Below are 18,945 nucleotides of genomic sequence, written 5' to 3'. Positions count from 1 at the left end.
AAGAACCTCTGGGACAACTTTAAGTGTTCCAGTATCTGACTTATAGGGGCCCCAGAAGGAAAAGAACAGCAGCAAGAAATTGAAAGCTTATTTGAACAAATAATGAAGAAAAGCTTCTCCAATATGAGGGGGGGAAAAACCCCAGACTTCCAGGAAGTCCAGGAAGCCCAGAGAGTCCCAAAGAAGTTGGACCCAAAAAGGAACACACCAAGACACATCATCATTAAGTTACTCAAGATTAAAGATAAAGAGAGAATCCTAAAAAGAACAAGAGGAAAGGAAAGAGTTACCTACAAAGCAGTGCTCATAAGACTATTAGCTGATTTCTCAAAAGCAACCTTTCAGTCAAGAAAGGGCTGGAAAGAAGTATTTGAAGTCATAAAAGGCAAGAACCTACATCCAAGATTACTCTATCCAGCAAAGTCATCATTTAGAATGGAATGGCAGAGAAAGTGCTTCACAGATAAGGTCAAGTTAAAGGAGTTCATCATCACCAAGTCATTATTATATGACATGTTAAAGGGACTTATCTAAGAAAAGGAAGATCAAAAATATGAACAATAAAATGACAACAAATTCACAACTATCAATAAATGGCGCCCCCCCCCCAAAAAAAACAAAAGACAAACAATGAAAACAAAAACTAAGCAAACAACTAGAACAGGAACAGAATCAGAGAAATGGACATCACATGGAGGGTTTTCAGTGGGGACAGGGAAGGGAGGAAGAAGCGGGGAAGGTACTGGTAAGAAGAAACATAATTGGTAGGCATAAAATAGATGGGGAAGAGATCAAAATGGTGTAGGAAACAGAGAACTCAAAGAACTTATATGTACAACCCATGGACATGAACTAAAGTGGAGGGAATGCTGGAGGATTGGGGGGTGCAGAGTGGATGGGGAATAAAAGATGGGAAATTGGGAAAACTCTAATAGCATAATCAATACAATATACTTAAAAAATAAAGTAACTGCACAGGATTATCCAAAATTAAAACTTCCCAACTTAAAGGTAGTCATGACAAGTAGTCATGTCCTAGGCCAGTACCTTCCTTGGCAAAAGTCAATCTTTACCTTAACTGAGCCTGTCTATTATCTTTCTGAATATATTATGACTTTGTTAGAGTAATCTCCTTTTCCAGAACCCTCAGGGCACAATCTCCGACAAAACTGCAGAGTCCATTATTTTTATTTTGTTGTCCCAATACCATCTCTATGTGCCATAAATGTTCATTGTTAGCTATTCTGTACATACCAATGTAAAAGAAGCATTTGTCTCTTCATCTTATTCTTGATCCAGCCTGATAGATTTTCCCACTTTGTTTTCTCCTGCCTCTTTAATCTACCACCAATGAATTTTGTGTAATCCTCCATATATCTCCTCCTCTGATTGTAATGTGTAAAGTAAACTGCAAAATTGCCATTCCTCAGAGCATTTTCTCAGTCTGTTGTAATTTTTCTTTTTTCTTTTCTTCTCTTTTTTTTATTTTTATAGAGAAGAGAAGGGAGGGAAAAGAAGGAGAGAAACATCAATGTGTGGTTGCCTCTTGCTTACCCACTACTGGGGGACCTGGCCCACAACCCAGGCATCTGTTCTTACTGGAAATCAAACCAGAGACTCTGTGGTTCACAGACTGGCACTCAATCCACTGAGCCACACCAGCCATGGCTGTTGTAATATTTTCCCAGCAATTGTCATAACTTGGCTCAAATAAACTCATAAAAATTCTCTATAGGTTTGGATGTTTCTTACATTAACAATGTTTACAGTTCAAATATATGGTTCACAGGTCCTTGAGAAAACAATTGTGAGACTGAGAAAGGAGTTATTTAGTCATTTTTAAAATTTATGTATATTTGAAAAAGAGAAATAAATTCTGAAAGAAAAGGTAGAAGGGTAAGTTGTCTCATCCCCTATTTTCAATAAAGTGAATTAAGCTATATCTCTTATTTTAATTTATATTTACTGTTCCAGGACTGATAGGCTCAAAAGTAGTTGTGTCCTCATTTGAATCCTATTCTTCCTTGTGCTAGCCAGGTGGACAAGGCAACTCTCCTTTCTGAGTTAGTTTTCCCATTGTTGAAATCAGGATTATAATTGCTACTTCATAAGGTTGTGGAAAATGAGGTAATATTTTAAAGTTATCTGCAACACAGTGGGCCATTTGAAATATTAATTTTTAAAATTAAAGTGTATATATAAATCATGAAGGTTAAGAGGGTTAGATAAAAAAAATAGTTTACCAAATTTTAAAACACTGAAAATGGAGGATTCTTTGAACATGGATGTGATATGGTTATAGGGCAGATCAGAGGGGAATTGTCCTCAGAGAAGCTGGAAATACATTAAGGGAGCTCATTTTCCTAAGAAATGTCTGAAAATAGTTTAGGGAATGGTTTATCAGGTGCATAAATTCCAGCACTAAGTAGGCTGTTAGGGAAGTGGCAAGACCTTAATTCTGAGGTTCACAGCTTCTAGGGTAAAACCTTTCCCCATGAAGTGGTCTCAGTCACACTGTCATGAACAGGCTCTGGCCAAACAGACATGTCACAGGTTTGGACTTAGGGGATAATTCTTCTACTTCTGTGCTCCACATTCCACAGGATGACAGGCTGAATTTTCAGTGGTTTGGCCTTTACTGTTCCCTTGCCATTACTGCTCCAAGCAGCATCATTTCAGCCTCCCTTCCCACCACAAGACATTTGCCCAGCAGTGCTCTAGAAATGGTCATCTCCCTCCAGGCGTAGGAAGGAGGGCACAGAGGGCCACAGTGACCAAATCACATGACTCTGCTCTCTCTAGCCTCTAAACCCTTGCATCTATGGGGGGTTGCCTTTCTGTTGCCTCAGCCGCAGGATTCCCAGGGAGGAAGCTCCTATTGGAAATGTTGGTGATATATGTTCTTAAGATTGCTCTGTTACTCCCAAGGCCAGATGGTACAGGACTATGTTGGGGCTAATGAAGTTATAAGGAGATTATATCCTATAGTGAAAGTGCCCTTCTCTGGATTTTGAGTTGGTTGGCTGAGAATAGTCATAGGTAATAGTGGCCTGAGCTTTTTGCACTTTTCCCAGCTTCCTTTGGTGAGGTCATTCCTCTTTAAATGGCCCCTGAGGAGAGTCTGGATGCCAAAAGAAGAGCTCCTCTTGCATCCTTCCATTCATCCCATTACCCTTACTTCCTGTTCTCTGCCAGGGTCAGAAAGTGGCTAGGATAACTTAGCACTTTTCGGCACCTCCAAGCCAGGCACAAATAACAGCTATCTAAAGATTACTCTGTAGCCTGTTTCAAGTGGCCCCAGGCAGAACACATGTCATGGTTGGCCTCAGCCTGAACCTCCTGGGAGGCCATCAGAGCCAGAGCACCCAATGGAGAGCTTTAGACCACATTGAAGTACCACATAACCACCTCTATAAGTGGCACATTCAAAAGCCCTGCTGAAGTAAGTCCTACTCTGTGGGGTGGGCCCATGCACAGCTGATTCTCCATGGTGCTTATAGCCAGAAAACCAACAATTAAGGCTCAACTACACTAGGAGGGTGTACACAGCCCACACAAGGGTAATTCACCAGTAGGGCCCAGCTCAGATGAATGGGGAGGTTGTGCCATTGGGCCCTACAGGATACCTACTACACAAGGCCACTCTATCAAACCTGGGAGATGAAGCAGTTCTATGTCATACATAGAAACAAATATAGGGAGGCTGTCAAAGTGAGAAGACAAAGAAAAATGTCCCAAATGAAAGAACAGGACACAATTCCAGAAATAAAAACTACAATAAAGACAAGCAATCTGCTAGACGTAAGTTCAAAACAGTTGTTAGAATAATGCTCAATAAGCAATGAAAACTTCAACACCATAAAAAGGAACCAATCTGAAATTAAGGATATAGTAACCAATGAAGAATAGTTCATAGGAAATCAACAGTAGGGTAGATGAAGCCGGAAACCAAATCAGAGATTTGGAATATAAGGAAGCAAAACACACCCAATCAGAACAGCACAAAGATAAAATAATTTAAAAAATGAAGATAGCGTAAGACAACTTCAAGCATATGAACATTCATATTATGAGGGTACCAGAAAGAGAAGAAACAGAAAAATTTGAAAACCTATTTGAAAAAAATGACAGAAAACTCTTCTAACCTGATGAAGTAAATAGGCATACATGTGCAGGAAGCAAGAGAGTCCCGAACAAAATGAACCCAAGAGGCCCACACCAAGACACATTATAATTAAAATGCAAAAGGTTAAAGATAAAGAGAGTATCTTAAAAACAGTAAAAGAAATGCGGTTAGTAACCTACCAGGGAACTCCTGTAAGACTGCAGCTGATTTTTAAACAAAAATATTTCAGGCCAGAAGGAATTGTCAAGAAATGTTTCAAGTGTTGAAAAGCAAGAATCTACAACCAGGATTACTTTATCCAACAAAGCTGTCATTTAGAATAGGACAGATAAAGATCTTCTCAAACAAGAAACAGCTAAAGGAGTTCATCAATTCCAAACCAATATCACATGAAGTATTAAAGTGTCTTCTTTAAGAAGAAGAAAAAAATAAAAATATGAACAATAAGATGGAAAAAATACATATCAAGAAATGAATCTAAGAAAATAAACAACAACAACAACAACAACAACAGAAGAGAAACAGACTCATAGATACAGAGAACATTTTGATGGTTGCCAGATGGAAGATGGGTGAAAAGGAGAAGAGATTGAGAAGTACAAATTGGCTGTTACAAAACAGTCATGGAGATGTAAAGTACAGCATAAGAAATATAGTCAGTAATATTCCAGTAAGGGAAAAAGATGGCAGTGAGGTAGGTGGGAGTGGAGCCCACTTCTCCCTGCACCCAGCTGGAACACATAGCCAATCTTCTGAGGAACAGAGTGAACAGTGAATAAAATCCTAGCTTATATGAAGTTTGGAGGCCATAAATTGTAGAGGATATTGAAAAAAGATGGTAAGAAGATGGCACTGGGATGGTAAGTTCTCTGGGCCCAGCATGGGGACCAAGGCTGCTGAGGCCCCTGGCCTGGCACCTGCCACAGGATCCTTGGAGGAAAGTCAGAGCACCAGCTCCCTCCCCTACCAGAGCAATGAGGGCAGCATGGCACCAGGAGGGACCTGGATTCTTGAAGTTGCTGGGGGAATTAGAGACAAAGTGAGAGAACCATAGAGGCAGTGTTCACCCACTGGAACTGTGGACGCTGACCATATCATTACCAGAGAAACTGAGGACCTGGGTGGCACCTGGAAAAAGGAAAAGAGTTGTGCCATGTCAGACCTTGACCCAGATAGTCTCTGGTCTGTTTGAAAAGTTGGGCTGTGTGAAAAGCCAAGTGCTTGTTAAGAACAGCAGGCTTAAAAAAAGGATTTTACTCAAAAAAAGAGCTCTCAGCCACTGTTTAAGGAACTCTGGCACACCTCAGCTGATTCACACAGTTTGCCCAATGGCTCACTGGCACCACTAGCTCAGCAATTGTCTGGCACTGCAGCTGGCTTGCCCTGCTCATCCAGTAGCACACTGGCACCGCTTGCCCAGCAGCAGCTCCAGCTGCAATGGGCTTGCAAAGAGCAAGGAAGAGGTGCACCACACAGACCACAGCACAACTGGTGGATTAAAGCCACCAGCATGGTACAGATGGACAGTGGGGGCCCGGCAGTTGAAGGAGGACCTGGGCTGGAGACTGGGCAACTGTGAAGGTTGTGGCCCAGATTTGGCCCCGTCCTTGCAAAACAGAAGGGAGAAAACTGAAGTCCAGCTTCATTCTGCCTGTCACAACCAGGGAGACCAGCAGATCTTGCTCTGAAGGTTTAAAGTCAACAGGAGTCTTCTCTCTCTCTCTCTCTCCCTCTCCCTCTCCCTCTCCCTCTCCCTTTCTCTTCACCTTTTATAAAAAGTGTCTTGCAATAAATTACTTGGTAAAACAGACTGTTCCCTCATCTTTGTTGCTCATGCAAGGATTATTCCCCCTGTTCATGACCCATGGGGAAAAAAAATGACTAGTTAGGTGGAATATCATGGTTAATGCTATACTTATCCAAAGGATCTCATATCTCTTCTCTATGTGTGAGTGCTTTAAATCCCATAGAATACTTTCCCATTGTCTTAATACATTTTGCCCTTCCCCTGCCCCTGCTCACATATAAGATTAGGTGGGAGCTGTGAACATCAGTATATATGCTGGAGGAGAAAACCCACCAAAAAAGGAACCACCAGCAGGTTAAAACCCAAGTATGATAACAGAACCCACACAAACAGAAGAAAGAGTGAACCTAGAGCATCCAGGCAAAGAGATCAAAGATATCACACCATTGAATCCCATAGAATTTCTACCATAGAAGTTCACCCTGCAAAGACAGATAGGGAAGTGGAACATCAGGAAGTACAGAAACAAACAAGAGTCACCTAAAATGAAGAGACAAAGAAAGAACCTTCAATCAAAAGGAATGGAAGGCTCCCCACTAAAAGAGTTAAATGAAATGGAGGTACGCAAACTATCAGATATAGAACTCAAAATAATGGTTATAACGATGCTCAAGGAACTCACAGACAACTACAAGGAACTGAGAGAGAACTACAACAGTATGAAAAAGGAAATAGAAACTATAAACAAAAATGAACAAAAAAATTGAAAATAAAAAACACACTAGAAGGAATTACAAGCAGGGTAGATAAATCAGAGGACTTAATTAGTAAGCTGGAAGACAAGGTGAAAAGAAACACCCAAGTAGAGCAGCTGAACAAAAAAAAAAGCCTCAAAAATATAAAGACAGCTTAAGGGAACTCAAAGATAACATCAAACTCAACAACATTCAACCCACAGGAATACCATAAGGAGAAGAAAAGAAACAAGGGCTAGAAATCTTGTTTGAAAAAATAATGACAGAAAACTTTCCAAAACTGGAGAGGGAAAAGAAAATGCAAGTTCGGGAAGCACAGAGAGTCCCAATCAAGATGAAACCAAAGAGGCCTACTCCAAGATATATAATAATTAAAATTGCAAAATTCCAAGACAAAGAGAGAATCTTAAAAGCAGCAAGGGAGAAACAAGAAGTTATATACAAGGGGGATCTGATAAAGCTAGCAGCTAATTTCTCAACCAAAACACTCTGGTCCAGGGGAGAATGGCAAGAGATACTCCAAATAATGGAAAACAAGGCCTGGAACCAAGCCTAATCTACTCAGAGAGGCTTTCAATTAAAATTGTACGTTAAATAAGGAGTTTCCCAGACAAAAGAAGGTTAAAGCAATACACTTGCATCAAACCAGCCCTACAAAATATGCTAAAGAGACTACAATAAGAAGAGAAAAGAGAAGAGAGAGGAACACGGGGCCAAAGGGGGAAAATGAAAAAACCTATCGATAATAATATTAAATGTTAATGGATTAAATGCTCCAATCAAAAGACATACAGTAGCTGAATGGAAGAGAAAACATGACATAAGCATGTGTGCCTACAGAATAAAAGACCTACACAGACTGAAAGTGAAGGGCTGGGGAAAAATATTTCAAGCAAATGGACAGGAAAAAAAAACCAGGGTAACAATACTCATATCAGACAAAATAGACTTCAAAACAAGGGCCATAAAAAGAGACCCAGAAGGACACTTCATAATATTCCAGGGAACAATCCACCAAGAAGACATAAACATTATAAACATCTATACTCCCAACATAGGAGCACCAAAAAACATAAGAAAAATTTTGGAGGACTTCAAAAAAGATATAGATAGGAACACTACTATTGTAGGGGGTTTTAACACTCTACTGTCAAAAATGGATAGATCTTCCAAACAAAATATTAACAAAGACATTGTGGCATTGAACAGTGTCCTAAATCAAGTGGATTTAACTAATATATATATATATATAGAACTTTTCATCCCCAAGAAGCAAAATACACATTCTTTTCAAATGCACATGGAACATTTTTGAAGGACCACATGATAGGATACAAAACAGGCTTCAAAATTCAAGAAAATTGAAATCAAATCAAGCATTTTCTCTGACCACAAGGGACTAAAACTAGAAAACAACCTCAAGGAAAAAACTCAAAAACACTCAAATTCATGGAGATTGAATAGCATGTTATTAAACAATGATTGGGTTAAGAATGGGATCAAGGAAGAAATCAAAAAGTTTCTGGAAACAAATGAAAATGAACTCACAACAGTTCAAAGGCTATGGGACACAGTGAAGGCAGTCCTGAGAGGGAAGTTCATAGTAATACAGGCCTACCTTAAAAATATAGAAACATTTCAGATGAACACCCTAACCCTACACCTACAAGAACTGGAGGACCAACAACAAAGACAGCCCAGAGCAAGTAAAAGAAAGGAAATAACTAAGATCAGATTAGAATTAAATGACAGAGAGATTAAAAGTACAATTCTAAGCATCAATAAATCCAGGAACTGGTTCTTTGAAAAGATAAAGAAAATTGACAAGCCCTTAAGCAGGCTCATCAAGAAAAAAAGAGAGAGGTCCCAAACAAACACAATCAGAAGTGAAAGAGGTGAGATTATAACTGATACCACAGAAATACAAAGGATTATAAGAAATTACTATGAAGAATTATATGCCAAGAAATTTGAAAATGTAGGTGAAATGGGCAAATCCCTAGGAAAATATAATCTTCCAAAATTCAATAAAAAAGCAGAAAGCCTAAACAGACCAATAACAGCTGATGAAATTGAAGCCATAATCAAAAAACTCTCAACACACAAAAGCCCTGAACCAGATGGTTTCACAGGAGAATTTTTAAAACATTTAAATATAGACTTCACTAAAAAACTACTTGACCTAAAAAGCAAATCTGACAAAACAGGGGGATACAAACCCAATATTCAGAAATCAGAGACATTTTTTGTACACCAACAATGAAATATCAGAAACAGAAATCAAGAAAAAATCCCATTTGATATCACAACAAGAAATATAATGTACCTAGGAATAAACCTAACCAAGGATGTAAAAGACTTGTACTCAGAAAACACAACACTGAATAAGGAAATTAAGGAAGACACAAACAAATGGAAGCATGTACCATTCTCATAGATTGGAGAAATTAACATCATCAGAATGTCCATACTATTTATTCAAAGCAATTTATAGATTCACCACAATCCCTACTAAAGTACTAACAACACATTTCACAGATATAGAACAAACATTTCAAAAATTTATATGGAACCATAAATGACCTGAATAGCTGCAGCAATTTTGAGAAAGAAGAACAAAGTAGGAGGGATCACAATGCCTGATAGCAACGATACTACAAAGCCATGTAGTATCGTTTCAAAAAAGATATAGATAGGAACACTCCTATCTATAGGAGTATTCAGTACTGTTTTGATTAAACAGTACCTGACTGATCAAAATAGTCAGGTACTGGCATAAGAACAGACACATAGACCAATGGAACAGAATAGACAGCCCAGAAATAAGCTGAAGTCTCTATGGTCAATTAATATTTGACCAAGTGGGCAGAAGCATAAAATGGAGTAAAAATGGCCTCCTCAACAAATAGTGTTGGGAGAGCTGGACAGCTATGCACATACACACACACACACACACACAACCTCTATCACCAACTTACACCATACAAAAAAATAAACCCAAGAGAGATGAAAGACTTAAATATAATTCATGACACCATAAATCCTGGAAGAGAACATAAGCAGAAAAATCTTAGACATTTCATGCAGCAATATTTCCACCAATATGTCTCCTAGAGCAAGGGACATAAAGGAAAGAATAAAAATGGGACCTCATCAAATTAAAAAGCTTCTGCATGGCTAAAAAAAAAAAAAAACAGCATTAACATGAAAAGAGAACCAACCATATGGGAAAATACATTTCCCAATGATACCTAGGACAAGGGTTTGATCTCCAAAATACATAAAGAACTCATAGGACTCCCCTCCAGGAACACAAACAACCCAATTAAAAAAAGGAATTCAATAGATACTTCTCCAAGGAGGACATACAAAGGGTCCAGAGACATATGAAAAGATGCTCAGAACCACTAGCCATTAGAGAGAAGCAAATTAAAACCACAGTGAGATACCACTTCACACCAGTGAGAATGGTTGTCATAAACAAAGCAACAAATAAGCGTTGGAGAGGATGTAGAGAAGAGGGAACCGTAATGCATGGTTGGTGGAAATGCAGACTGGTGCAGCCACTGTGGAAAACAGTGGAATTTTCTCAGAAAACTAAAAATGGAACTGTCTTTGACCCAGCAATTCCACTGCTGGGATTACAGTCTAAACCCTGAAACACCCATCCAAAAGAACCTATTCACCCCAATGTTCTTAGCAGCAATTTACAATAGCCAAATACTGGAAGCCACCTAAGTGCCTGTCAGTAAATGAATAGATCAAAAAACTATGGTACGTTTACATAGTGGAATACTATGCAGCACAAAGAAAGAAGGAGCTTCTACCTTTTGCGGCAGAATGGATGAAACTGGAGAGCATTATGCCACGTGAAATAAGCCAGGTGGTGAAAGACAAATACCATATGATCTCACCTGTAAGTGGAACCTTGTCAACAGAACAAACAAGCAAGCAAAATATAACCAGAGACATGGAAGTTAAGAACAAACTGACAGTAACCAGAGGGGGGTGGGAGGGGATAATGGGGGTGAAAGGGGCAAGGGTTTTCAGGAGCATGTACAAAGAACACATGGAGAAAACCTAAGAGGGATAGAATCAAGGGTGGGAGTGGGTGAAGGCTGGGGTTGGGGGGAAGTGTCGGGGGCAAAATGGAGACAGCTGTCCTTAACAATAAAAAGCAAAAATAATAAAGCAGAAAGTATATTTTGTGGAAATAATATATTCTAAAAATTATGTATGGTGTCATATTGGTGTGAGATTTATTGGGATGATCACTTAGTAAGTTACATAATGCCTAATTCCTGGGGTGTACAACTGAAACTAATGTAACATTGTATGTCAACTGTAATTGAAAAACAAATATTATTAAATAAAAAGAAAAACAAAAAACTAAACAGAGTATAATAATTTCCCTGAAATAAATGGCTAATTTTTTCCAAATCACATGAAAATCTCGAAGAGTGCCCAGGTGCTAGCTGGTTGTCTAGACCTTTGCTAGATATAGCCATCTCAAGGGCGGATCTTGCCCCAGTCTCAGCCAAAAGCCAGCTGTTTCAGATGGCAGCCTGACTTGAGCAGCTGCTCCTTAGCTGTCTGGACAGCCCCATTGCCATCACTGAAAAACCTAGTAGCATAAGTTATAACACAAGGCATGGGGGAACCAGCACATGAAGGATTCAGTCCATAGTCTAGTTGACTTCTCTGAGTGCCAATTTTCTCAACTGAAAAAAAAAGAGATAAAACCAAAATAATGTCTGCTCTGACTGCTCCCAGGACTTTTTCTTTTACTTTCTTTTTAAAATTTTATTTATTTATTTTTAGAGAGAGAGAGGAAGGGAGGGAGAAAAGGAAGGAGAGAAACATCAATGTGTGATTGCCTCTCACACATCCCTAGCTGGGGTCCTGGCCCACAGCCTAAGCATGTACCTGACTGGGATTGAACAGGTGAACCTTTGATTCATAGGCTGGCACTCAATCCACTGAGCCACACCAACCAGGGCACTTTTAAAAAAATATATCATCTTTATTATATTTTTTCTATTACCATTTTGTCCCCTTATACCTCCCTCTCTACCCCCAGAGAATTTTTTTCCATAATCAATGAGAAAAGTTTATGGAACAAACTCTTGAGATTGTTATTCAGTAGACATTAACCCCATGAGGGAATAGGGTCTATTTTGCTCACTTTTCACCTTCTGTATCTGACATAATGCCTGGCTGAGTAGCTATTGAATGTTGTTGAATAAAAGTGAACTATTCACTACCCCAGTAGTATCCTAGTCATTCAGAGATAGACTGAGCCAGAGAAGTTGGAGGTCCAAACTAGGGGTATTTGGTTGTGGTGCTGCCCCAAAGCATCCAAATTAGCCATAGCTCTGTTGTTCTAAAAGACAGAGGATGGGGAGTTATTAAAGTTTTATGAATAAAGGTGACCCGCGACCTGGTTCCTCTCCTTGGTTCAGGAGCCTCATATCAAGAGCAGAGCTGTGCTTTTACCCTGAGAGCTTCCTGTCTCCAGTCCCTCTTAAAATTTCTTATTCAGAAGCAGAGATAAGAAGGGACAGGGTCACTTTATGACCTTTGTCAATGTAAGAAACACCCAAACCTACAGAGAATTTTTATGAGTTTATTTGATCTAAACTGATTACAATTCCTGGCAAGCAAAATCTCAGACTGAGCGAATGCTCTGGAAAATGTCAGTTTTACCACTTATTTTATATGTCAGAATCAAAGGGGAATACAGAAAGGGGTTGCATGAAATCCACTAGTAATAGATTAAGAAGGTGAGAGAAAGCAATGTGGGAAAATTTCTGAGATTGGGTAAAAAGTAAAATGGATAGACACATACTTCTTTTACATTGGTGGGTACAAGATAGTTAACATTTACAGCACATAGAAATGGTGTGTGGAGAGAACAAGATAACAATGAGGGGTTCTATGGTCTTATGTACTGGTGACAGGTTGTACCCTGAGAGTCTGTAAAAGAAAATTACTCTGATATTCCAAAGGAATGTTATCATAGATGCAAAAAGACAATAGACAGCTAAGTTAAGGTAGGTTGACCTTTGTCACAGAAGATACCAGCCTAGAACCCCACATGTCTGACTTTTAGTTAGGAAGTTTTAACTTCAGACCATCCTATGTGATTATTTTAGGTCTCTGAGTTTGTTAGGCTGCCACACAGGCCTCCTCTGAGCTTGTCTGGTTTAGTATGTGGTCCCTTTTCATCCACACCTTTATACTCTATTCAGTCTGAACTGATATTAGGAGAGCACACAAAATAGCAGTCATCTTAAGCTGCATACACATTCCATGCTAAATGTAATTTAGATATAACCAGGAGTTAAGTGGCAGTTGACTAGTTGATAAGTTTTAAATGTATCATCAAACATTTATTAATTTTGATTGTGCAGTTTTCTTTTGGCATCAATTCTTTTTCAGGTATCCGTATTTATGGAAGTCCTTGAAAACTTCAGAGGTCACAGGCCTCAAAGCAGCTGGGGAAAGGAGAGACAGTTGTGGAGCCAGAACTCCCTATGCTTTACCAGAGGGGAGAAGCAGCATGACCTGCACTTCATCACTTTCCCAAGAAATGGAGAACATACATATGTGCCCCCAAATAGTCACTATATGCTGTGTGATTTGAGTAAGCTGTGTAAGCTGTGTCACCTGAGTTACAACTTGGAAGCCCTTGGAATATGGCTTAAGAAACAGTGACGGAGGCCACATGGGTAGGATGGTCACCAGGCCTTCTACAGTTCCTGCAGATCAAGAATAGGCTCAGTTACCCTGGCTGGCATAGCTCAGTGGATTGAGCATGGACTGCAAACTGAAGTGTCGCAGGTTCGATTCCCAGTTAGGGTACATGCTTGGGTTGCAGGCCATGACCCCCAACAACCGCACACTGATGTTTCTCTCTCTCTCTCTTTCTCCCTCCCTTCCCTCTCTCTAAAAAATAAATAAATAAAATCTTAAAAAAAAAAAAGAATAGGCTCAGTTAGACTCAAGACTCACTACACCAGTTTCTGACCCCCTCCCCAATGGCTCAGTAAAAGCAACACCAAAAAGAGAGTTCTTGTTTCACAATTACTTATCCTGAGCACTTTGGGGGCAAGAAAGAGGAAGGAATAACAAAAGACTACATTTAACCAAAACTCATTGTGAACCAGGCACTCTAAGCATTAACATATTTAATTCTTGTGATAATCCTAAAATGTACATACTATTATTATTATCCCCATTTTACAGGTGAGAAAATTGAGGCAAAGTGAGAAGATATTTGCTCAGGGTCATGTAGGTAATAAACAGCACTGTTTCTGCTTTCATGGAGCTTACAGTTTAAGTGATGAGGAAAAGTAACTTGAGCACCTCTTTTGTAACCAGGCACATACCAGGTACAATGGGAAATAAGAGAGAAGATAAGGTATTGATCTTGCTTTTCAAAGAGTCTAATTGGAAAGTAAGACAACCAGCTCCTAAATTCCACGAGGTAGAGACCCATCTTGATCATTAATCCATCTCCAATGCTGCACCGTATGCTGGCCCTCAATCAATATTTCTTGAATGATTTATTGGAACAAATTAATTTCCTATTGCTGCTGTAACAAATTATTACAAGTCAAGTAGTTTGAAATAACACGGTTTTATCATATTACAGTTCTGGAGGTCAGCAGTACAATATGGTTTTCACCAAGCTAGAATCATAATATCAAAGAGCTGTGGAGTTTTTCGGGGGGAGAGAGAGAACTTTAGGGTAAATTTGCTTCCTTTTCCACTTTGCAGAAGCTGCCTGCATTTCTAAACATTGGCCCCTTCCTCTATTTCTGAGAATATCAGGACAGCCTCTACAAATCTCTCTCTGACACTGACCCTAACTCTCCTGACTCACACTTTCACTTATAAGGACCCTGTGATACTAATCCCACCTGAATAAGCAAGGATAGTCTCTCCATTTCAAGGTCAGCTGATTAGCAGCCTTAATTTCATCTGCAACCTTTATTCCCTTTGCCATATAATAAAACATACACATAAGTTCTGGCATTTAGGATTTGGACATTTTTTGGGGGGAAACATTATTCTACTTTCCACAATAAGGTTATGGCTGGCAAGTTAATTCCTGTGACCCTTGGTCTCTTCCTTTTATATTAGGAATAATTCTATTTTTCCAAATGTTTCAATGGGTCTAAAATATCAGGCTCCATCTCCATTCCTTTTGCAAGTCTTGTCTCTTTTACCTCTCAAGTGACTCCCACACCTTTCTATTTCTGCTAACAAGTCCCAGATCACCCTTCAATAGCCATATGCCTGGCCACCTGAAGTGACCTGCTGACCTGTCTCCTAGAGTGTACTCCAATACTCCTTAATCTCTTCCATGACCAACAAGGGCACCTTTCCAACACAGTCTCATACTATCCCCATAATTCACAGAATACCTGGCACACTGACCTAATGTGTGTGATCAAATTAACTCAGCTTCTTCCTCAGAGCCTTTGCTCTTACAGTTCCATTACCCAGAACCTTCTTATATTAACTTTACATGTGAGAGGTTTACCACATCACATCACAACTATTACCACATCAGAGGGGCCTTTCTTGAATGCCCTTTCCTGTACCCTGACCAGTCATTTACTTAACTGTTATCCTGCTTCATTTCAGTATGGGTATTACCAAACAGGGACCCGGCCCTGAGTGGGTCTGCCTAGGGCCAGCTGTAGTGTGTGGATTCTTGACTTCATGTAGGAAAGATTTCACAATATGAGTCCAGGTGACTCTGATGATACATTTATTAAACCTGGGGACAGTGAAATAAGGAAAGGCTTAGCATTGAAGAAGCAACAGGAGAGCCTAGGCTGGGCTGCCTTAGCTCACTGGGAAGTCAGAGAAAAGGGAACCTTTGGGGACAGATTCAGGGAATAAGCCTGGGACATTGCCTTAGAGTTTAGGAGACATGTGCCTGTGAAGGAAGAAATGAGGGAAGAAGAAGGGAAAGGAAATGGCACCAGCTACTCCCCAGAGAGAGATAACACACACTAGGTCTTTTGCCTTGAGGCTTTTATCTCTCTCTTGAAGGCAAGAATTTTAAGAGTGGTCTAAAGGAAAGGTTTCAGCAGAATATTCTTCAGTTCTCCAGGCATGCCCTTTCAGGGTCACGGTCTCCTTTGATTGACAGGGCAGGGGATCTTTAGTCATTGCAATTGGTTCTGGTGTCGCCCACTTGGTTTTGCTGCTTTTCTGGGCTTGATCTGAAATACAACTGAGGCCTAGATGTTACCTCCAGGGACAAAATGTTACCCTGGGCCAGAGATCATTGTTTTCCCAGTTTTGCCCTCTGCCAGGCACTTTGGGCTCCCACCCTGGTGACCATCTACACCCGGCTTGTAAAATTGCTCAAACATTATGTTCAGCTATCTGTCTCAGTTTCTCTTTGCTACTTGCCAAGAAATTTTCCTAGCTTCTTACTATCCAGCCACATGGGCATTTAGGGTCTAGGAAGCCTGGGGCCCTGACAATGCAGTGTCTTCTTCCTGATACCCAATATGTGAGTTTTTTTCCATGCCACAACCAGTTCAATTCTCTGACACCAACTGGGTTCCTATAATTCAATCCTGTTCTGACACTAATTATCCAGAATTGTCATGAGATCCCATAGATTAAAGGGCTCAGCCCCACAAAACTGCCTTATGTCAGATGCTAGTAGTAAGTCCTGATGGCCACCCAGACTGACTATAAATTAAAGGTTCTCATAACCTCCTGTCAGGTGCAATAATTCCATAGATCAACTCAGAAAAAACATTTTTTATATTTACAGATTCAGTATAAAGGCTGCAGCTGAGGGATAGCCAAATGAAATTAATGCATAGGACAAGGCATCAGGATGGGTGGAGTGGCAATGCTTCCATGTGCTCTCCAGGTATGCTACCTTCCCAACACATCAATATGGTCACAACCCAGCAGCTATCTAAATCTGATGAGTTAGAGATGCTAAGGCTAGTTTTATTATATAGACACAGTTAATTAAATCACTGATCATTGGTGACTGAACCTAATCTCTAGCCCCTCTCTCCTCCCTGGAGATCATCAGGATGGGGATGAAAGTTCTAACTTGTTAATAATTATGATTTGGTCTTTTGGGAAACAAGTTCCCATCCTGAAACTATCTAGTTCTCCACCCTACCCCACCCAACTAAAGGGATCCAATTAGCACGCAAAAGGCACTTCGTCATTCAGGAGATTCCAAGGGTTTTAGGAGCTCTTTGCTAGGAATCAGTGATGTAGACCAAAGGTGTATTTTTATATTAAATCACAGGCAATTTGCAGTATCACCTATATAGTCTTTTGAGAGAGGACTAAGTATGGGCTGAACTTAGATTTCTAAAAGATCCCCCCATGTACATCTGTGGGTCATAGTGCCACAGAGCCTTATGTTCCTTTAGGAGGGTATTTTAGGTCAGCTCCAACATGCACATCACCTCAGTAATTAGGCCCTAAAACAAACACCTGAAGAGACAAAAAAGCAGACAATAATACTCTCCTATTTACTTTGAGCACCTTCATCAACAATCACAGTATCTGTAGCACTCTGTTCTCCAGGCTAAATCTTTGTGTCTGGTGAGCAAGACACAGGCCCTCTTTGGTACTTAAGATGCTCAATCCCTGTTTTTCCAGGAGCTCACTGGGCCTGGGCTTGATCAATTCATGATGAGGACTTCTCTTCCTCCTCCTCTCACCCAAACATCCAAACATCTCATATCTCCAGATGGCGGAGAAGCTCAAACAAGCTTCTGGGAGCATGTGGACAGAGATGAAAACACACTCAACTCTTGGGGCTTTTCTCTCTGGACTACAAACCAGCATAGGTTCTGAGTGTAATCGGATCCATGTGGTCCTGATTCATTTGCACACTGGAAAAGAGTTTGTGCATAAGAGAGATGGAGATCCCAGAGACCCGTTTTAGTTGACTTAATAAATATTTTTCAAGCTTACATTCCTTCATTTGGAAGCAGACATTGCTTATTTCCCAATTACACAAATATGCACAGGCACATGTGCATACACCTCACTGGTTTCAAATTCTATACCTCTCTGAGTCAGTCCTAAAGAATTGAGTGTTCCCATGAACCAAGAGTTGGAGAACACTTTTTTCATCTTCTCCATCTAGCATCTCTTGAGAAATGGCCTTTTAAAAGGAGTCTAGGAAGAACCAGAAGGTAAAAAGCAAAGAGCCCCTATTACAAGCTGGCACCTTGTAATGTCCTATTTTAGAAGGACTACTATGGTGCCAGGCACATTTCTTGAATCTTGGTTTAATTTCAGTTTTGGTGGAAGGTCAGTTCCTGACCTAAGACCCAAAAGTTGAGTGAGTTAAGAATCATCAATGGATATTAAGTGTAGGAGAAATTTTGGTGATAAAAGGTATTAGTCTTTCTAAACTGCAAGAAATGAGGAAATGGTAATTAATAATGGAAAAACCAGGCAATACTTTGACTGGATGATTAACATTAAGACCACCTATGAGGAACAGATGGACACTATATTCCTCCAAATGTGATGCCCTGAGAAATACACAGCATTGTCTACATTGTGTTGTTACAAGAATACCCAACACTAATCTAAAAAAAAAAAAACTTACAGACACAAAAATGAGAAACATCTTATTAAAAATTGGACCATTATATTCTTCAAAAGTACCAGCATTATATAAGACCAAGAAAGGCTGTGACAATGTTTCAGATTAAAGGAGGCTAAAGAGACATGAAAACCAAATGCAATACCTGTCCCTAGATTGAATCCTGTGCTGGAGATAAAGATGCTGTTATTAGATCAAGTTAAAAAGTTGCAACATAGGTGATTTGATCATGTAAATCTACAAAGTTGAAGCTTTAGTGCAGAATGTAAAAGATTATTTATCATCTTAGAATTTATACACCAAAGTGTTTAGGGGTAGAGAGTCATGATGTATGTAATCTCACAAATGGTTCAGACAAAAATTATGCATAAACACACACACATATATATGTTTATAATATATATGTGTATATATATATGCATAAACACACACACACACACACACACACACACACACACACACACACATATATATATATATATATATATATATATATATATATATATAGTCCTGGCTGGTGTACTGGTGTAGCTCAGTGGATTGAGTGTGGGCTGCGAACCAAAGCATCGCAGGTTCGATTCCCAGTCAGGGCACATGCCTGGGTTGCAGGCCACAGCCCCCAACAACTGCACATTGATGTTTCTCTCTCTCTCTTTCTGCCTTCCTTCCTTCTCTAAAAATAAATAAATAA

Source organism: Phyllostomus discolor, chromosome 6, assembly GCF_004126475.2.
Source record: "Phyllostomus discolor isolate MPI-MPIP mPhyDis1 chromosome 6, mPhyDis1.pri.v3, whole genome shotgun sequence".
Taxonomy (NCBI): Eukaryota; Metazoa; Chordata; class Mammalia; order Chiroptera; family Phyllostomidae; genus Phyllostomus; species Phyllostomus discolor.
This window is presented reverse-complemented; position numbering follows the sequence as displayed.